This window comes from Hordeum vulgare, chromosome 2H (genome assembly GCF_904849725.1).
Source record: "Hordeum vulgare subsp. vulgare chromosome 2H, MorexV3_pseudomolecules_assembly, whole genome shotgun sequence".
NCBI lineage: Eukaryota > Viridiplantae > Streptophyta > Magnoliopsida > Poales > Poaceae > Hordeum > Hordeum vulgare.
Window position 1 is genome coordinate 648,195,552 of NC_058519.1, and position 6,886 is coordinate 648,202,437.

Genomic DNA, 6,886 nt, shown 5'->3' on the forward strand with positions numbered 1-6,886 from the left:
GCTTGCAGTGATAAAGATATGCTGCAAGAGACCAAGAGATTTTTGTCCTCGAATTTTGACATGAAGGATCTCGGTGAAGCCTCGTATGTCCTTGGCATTGAGATTTATCGAGACAGGTCCAATGGAACAATAAGACTATCACAGAAGGCATACCTTGAGAAAGTACTAAAGAAATACAATATTCATACGTGCTCTTCTACACCTGCCCCCATAGTCAAGGGTGATAAGTTTGGGACATTCCAATGTCCAAGGAACCAAAATGAAACTGATCATATGAAGTCGGTTCCCTATGCTTCGGCTGTCGGAAGCATCATGTATGCTCAAGTGTGTACATGCCCTAACTTAGCTTTCGTAACCGGGATGCTTGGCAGATTCCAATCTAATCCAGGACCGGACCACTGGAAGGCCGCAAAGAAAGTCTTGCGTTATATGCAAGGTACTAAAGATTTCATGCTTACATATAAGAAGTCCGATAACCTAGAAGTTATTGGTTACTCAGACTCTGATCTTGTCGGGTGTGTGGATAGCAAGAAATCCACGTCAGGTTATATATTCACACTCGCTGGTGGAGCCATATCGTGGAAAAGCTCCAAGCAAACGATAGTTGCCTCATCTACGATGCAGGCAGAGTTCATAGCATGTTTTGAGGCCACTGAGCAGGCTGTATGGCTGAAGAATTTTCTTCCCGGACTTAAGGTGGTTGACAGCATTTCCAAACCACTCACATTGTACTGCGATAATGAACCCGCAGTTTTCTATGCCAATAACAACAAGTCAAGTGTTGCCGCCAGGCACATTGACCTAAAGTATCGTGTTGTTCAACATAGAATCCAGGATCAAACAATTAATGTTAAGCATATCAGTACGACACGTATGCTTGCGGATCCGCTCACTAAAGGCTTACCACCCAATATATTTCGTGAGCATGTAGCCGACATGGGATTATTGGAAGCCTCTTGATTCTGGAATAATGGGACCACTAATATAACCACTCCCCATTAAGTAATATGTATTCCGTTTCGAGATAGGATGAGTGCTATGAGTATGGCGGTTCAATGGCATTTCATTTGTCGTTGTAACACCTTGCTCTGTTATATCATTCCTATGAAGAATGGACGAAAGTTAATGAGCCTAGCGATCAAGGGGGAGAATATTGGTATTTGATCTAAGGCCCAACGGGCTGTAGAGAAAAGAAAGAAAGAAAGAAAAAAAGTCAAAGGATAAACACAAAGTAACGTAAAAGAGAGGGTCACGATCCAACGAGCGTTCCCTCGTCACAACAAAAGCACCCTGATCGGGGGCACGCTAACCAACGTGGTTTTGGTCCCCTGTCGCCAGCGCACATAAAAGAGTGGGGAGCAGCCGACACCTGCGTGCGAGATATTATTCACGTACGGTCTACTACTGCTCCCTACATCCCTAAAACCCTATCCGATCTGGGGGAGCGCTGCACGACGGGAAGATCATCACCAAGCTCTGCCCCTGTTCCACAACAGTGCCGGTGGCGCCCGGAGGGACGCTGCTTCCCGCCACGACCGTCTACCCCGAGCCTGCATCACGCCTGCATCGAGCAGGCACGGGACATCGCATCGGCTACACCAATGGCCTCAACCATTGGTGGTAAGAACCAATCTCTCTCTCACTTATATTGTTTAGCTGGTCTAATTACTAGGCATAAGATCCAGTCATGTGAATCCTACGGGATTAGTTCTAACAGAAGGGAGTATAAGAAATTAGTGGTAGCGTACTGGCTAGCACCCTGATAAGCGAAGGAGGTATGGTGTTCCAATTCTGGTCGCCTCCCTTTTTCTTATTGTCTTTTAAAGGTAAAGGTTTGCTAATTGGCCGGCCAAGTTGCTTGCGTGAGTTGTTAATTTCTTCAGCGAAAGCTAGCATGCTCATAGTCGACCAAATGTCTCCTCTTACTAAACAAAACACACTTTTCTACTTATATATGTGTCTTCCACTGCTTTGTTTGCATGTGAGACAAATATATTGAAATGCCAATAGTAATTAAAAGTAACATTACAATCAGTGCCTTTCTTAAGAAGCTTGATGAGCTTTTTGTCATTGTCGACGAAACAAATAGGTGCGGTGCAATTTCGATGTAAGTGCCGCCACCACTGGTTCCCTTGCTTTAGTTTCGGTCAATCATCGTCATTATCATTATCACCGTCATGTTGAAAACAACAAGAATAAAAGACGTGCTTGGGGTCTACTTTCCATGAACGGCCTGCATCCAACTACTCCCAAAAACAGCTTAAACTACCCTCTTCCGGAACATCATCATATATATGACTAATTATTGTATAACTAAGTAGCAGGATTCAGCTTGTAATTATTGTATAACTAAGTAGCACGATTCAGCTTGCATTCACATATTTTTGAATGAAAAATAAACCACTACTTGCTTCTTCAGACTTGCTTTTACTTGATATTTAGTTATCTACCAACACAAACATAGTTATGCATATATATAATCAATGTGTGTTGTATTCACTGAAAAAATAGCACACTATACCGTCGCTAATAGCCGCTATAGCGTATAGAGAATTGTCTCGCTAAATTAATCAGTATACAATATCATACTAATAGCTTATTATAACGTGCTATAACACGCTAATCAATGTACGATGTCTCACTAATAGTATGTTATAGCGCGTTATAGGGACGTTATACATATAGCATGCTATTTTTTTTCATTGGTTGTATTAAGAAAATGTTATCGACATCGGATGAATACATACCTAGCTAGAGTAGCAAATCCAGTTCCAACTCGTCACATCTGCTCATAATAGATGATGTTATGTCCACAGACCGCAAGCATGCGGCAAGCATCGGTGGTCCCTACAAAAGCTACTGCTTTGGGCTTGGGCCAACCAACAATGTTTGGACCCATAAAATAGAGCCCTGTATACCTTTTCTAATGGAGTAACAATTACACACCCAGCCCCCCCCCCCCCTAACCCGGAAGGGGGGGGGGGTGTCTGCCCCCGCTCGCCCCTCTACTGGCTCTATGTTAAATGTTCAAATGTCTGCCATGAGGAAGAAAACAATGCAAGTTCAGTTTAGCATCTTAGGGAAAATGGCACCAGCAAGCAAGTGGAATTCAACTAACCACTCAATAATGGAACGTCCTGTGAGTCAGCTCTCAGCTCAACTATCATACAGCGGCTGTATACACGTTCACTAAGCCACGTCCCTCAAAATATTCAGAGATCAGAAACGATATCATTGGAGGGTTTACGGAATCGGTCAGTGAGCGCCTAAATCTCGTTTAAGTTATGTAAAGTATTTCAAATTTCCATCACATTTGGTTTTAGTATGTTTTCTGTAGTAGTTCGAACCAAAATTTGCACCGATTTTTGGTTAATGCGCCACTACTTTTTTTTAACTCGGCTAGGTATTAGGTATATGTTAGAGACACCACTGTTCTAGAGGAGCAAATATGCTCCTCCATATCTCCTCTAATTTATTGATTTTTGGTTCATGCGCCACTATTTTTTTTTAAATCGGCTAAGTATTAGGTATATGTTAGAGACACCACTGTTTTAGACGAGTAAATATGCTCCTTCATATCTTTACCTAATAATAAAAAGGTTATCGCTTCCGTCGGAAAACCCACCGAGGTGATTTTACAAAAAAGCTCTTACTGTTTATGACATTAAACTCGTAGTATATATTAAATTAAATGTTTTTTAAAATACTCGTATCTTTTAAACCGTAACTCCAAATTTAACATATTATATATGGAATTTGATTAGAAAAATATGTAGAATTTAAATATGATATTATTTTATCTGTTAAACGTTTAATAAAAATACTATCTAGGGTGCAATCTTAATAAATAAGTCATTATTCGTCTTTCTTTCATACCAGTACTCATCCGGGTTGAAGATGAACACGTCAACAAAATCAGGATTAGAGATGAAACTGAAGGTCACTTGACTGATTCTTTGTACGTATTAAATCTACATGCAAGCCGTGTTAAAATAGAAGACCTGTGAAATTTTGAACTGCATTGTGAAATTTTGAGCTGCATTTTTGTAGGATAAGACCATCTTTATTTGTGTCGTAACTACAAATTCTCAGATTATAGACCTTTTTTATAAATTATGAGCGTGTGGTATTTCTTCTCCCATTGCAACGCATGAGCCCTTTTGCTATAATAATAAAGCGACTATTGCTTCCGTCGGAAAACCCACCGCGGCATTTTTATAAAAAAAGCTCCTGTAATTTTTGTTATTCCACCCGCGCTCCATCATTTATCTGCAACACAAAAGGAAAAAAACGATTCGCTCCAAAAATTATACCCGTACGCATTGCCTCCTCCCGTCGACCCTGGGCCACCCTAGCCTGTGCCCAGGCCGCCGCCACACCACTCGCCGCCGCGGCCGGCCTCAACGGCCACCGCTGCTGTTCTCAACCCACCCGCCTCCGCGGTCGTACCTCTCCCCACTCACTGTCCCCGTTGCGGTGCTCGAGCGCATCGCGTCGCCCCTGGTCCACCCTGACCTGTGCCCAGGCCGCTGGCACACCACTCGCCGCCGCGGCCGACCTCAACCACCATTGTTGTCGATCCCAACCCACCCGCCTCCGCAGCCGTACCTCTGCCCGCTTGCTGCCCCCGTTTCGGCGCTCGAGCACAGCTTCTGGATCAAATCAACGCGACAACTACAGTGATTGGGGATGATGTGTCTGCTCGATGCAGAACGGCGGCGGCGCGCGGATAAGGCGTGGCGGAGTGAAGTACTTGCAGGTGGAGGCGGGCCTCCATGGCTCACATGGGGAACTCCGAGGTTATGGCGCGGCAACGGCGACTCCTTATGGCCAGATAGAGGCGCCTAACCCTTGCTCGCCTCATCGTATCCCCTCCTCCGGCAGGAACTCATCATCTGGTGAGATCCCCTCCCCATGGCTCCAACCGTGTGCCAAGCACCGGTAAGAAATTTTGTTTTGTGGGGATTTGTTTGCTGATGAATGAATGTATTGAATGTAAGATTGTATTGTTGTAGAGAAAGAGAATGGAACACCACCTTCAGTTTGTCATCTGATCCCACATTCTCTACCCCATGAGTGAAATAAGATAACAGTTCATTGATCAATTCACTTAGTCTCTTTATTTTGCTTTGCTTGTCCCGCTCAATTTATCATCCTGGTGGAATTAACAATGGACGGGTTGATTTCTCAATAAAATAGGATAGGACTCACTACATTAGTTAGTTAGCTTATTATTTTAATGAATCAAAATGATTATAAAAAGATTAAAAGCATGTGGTATTTTTTTCTCCCGTTGCAACGCACGGGCCCTTTTGCTAGTCTCCTCTAATTTATTGATGATCGGTTAGAGATGCCCTAAATAGGTAGAGGTCGTCTCTTCTTTTGGAAAGATATTTCTATTTTGTATTTAAGTAAAAAAAAGGGTATATATTATGTTTGACCATTTAGTTGCAAATACACTCACTGCCGAAGCTAGGTCATATCCTTCTGAAAAGGGGTGCTGATGGGGTTATAGTCACAGGGTAGGGTCATAGGCCTGCCCTATAGGTCCTACCCAAGGACTACCCTTCATAGAAGACAAGACCCTTAGACAGTTCCGACTGAACTAAGGACGCCCCCATCTTCCAGTCGGCGACGATCCACTCGGAGCATATCTAACGTACCGACTGGAATCCACTCTGTACATCGTAACCTCCCAGGAGGGCAACGGTTATACATTTTCATACACCATTATTAGCATTTAAACCTTACGTTACCTGTAACATAGACATTTATTCGTCACTATTCCATCCTTGTCCACCGGGTCATTATGAAGGGCAGCGCACTCTATATAAGCCGCTCTTCCCCACTCGTGCAAGGGTTGGCACTTGCTGTAATCCTATAATCCACTCGACACAAAGCTCCCAAGAGCATTAAGACGTAGGGCTTTTACCTCCACCGTAGAGGGGCCTGAACTCATAGATCCTCGCCGTAGCTAAGGCTCTGCCCATCCTTTCGTACCCCATACTTCTACTGTCAGACTTATACCCACGACAGTTGGCGCCCACCGTGGGGCAGGCGTCTAAGCGACTTCCAGCGAGTTTGCGATTTTATCTTTTCGTCATGTCGTCCAGCGGAGATCTGTGCATGGGTCGTGAGATCCTCTTTAGTGCCCTCTCCTTCATCGCCGACGATTCGGCATGGCTTCGGGATGCGCCCCTCGACGTCGAGGCGCTTCCCAGTCGCGGGGCTACGCACTTCCGTGCCAGTTCCCGTGGTGTTCTTCTTCTCCAGCCATCGACCCCGGTGTAGGTCTTCGGCCCCGTCGCGCGCCGCAACAAGCGATCCCGTCGTCCGCGGCTCCAGCGTTGGGTGCGACACGCCCAGGCGCGACAGAGCGCGTCCTCGCAAGTGGCGTTGCTCGAATCGGTTGTGGTCCCGCCGCCATCCCAGTGCTTGGAGTCAGTTCCGACTGAGCTACCTTCCGAGTATCTGGGTCGCGGGCCTGCAGCCGAAGTTCTCATGGCCGATTCCCATGAAAGTCCCCTCGGGACTGGTCGGAACGAGCGTGAGTTCGGAGAATCGTCCGCGTTCGTCATCAACACCATCGTTCTTCCAGTCGACGCACTCGCCACAGCAACGTCGAGGTGTTCCGCACACCCATCCTCAACTTGGTTGCGGCTGCCAGGATAGGCGATTCTCTCCAGCCGACTGATTCACAGGCTGGTAGAGGAATCGAGCATATCCGTGCCCTGTTGCATACGACGCAGCAGCAAAATTTGGCGGTCTCCCAGTCGCACAACAGGATCCACAATAGTTCTGTTCACGCGAACACGCATCGGTCGGTTTTCAGTCCCGACTCTCATCAGCGACGCAGAGGGGGCAGCCGTTCCAGGGACCCGAGTCG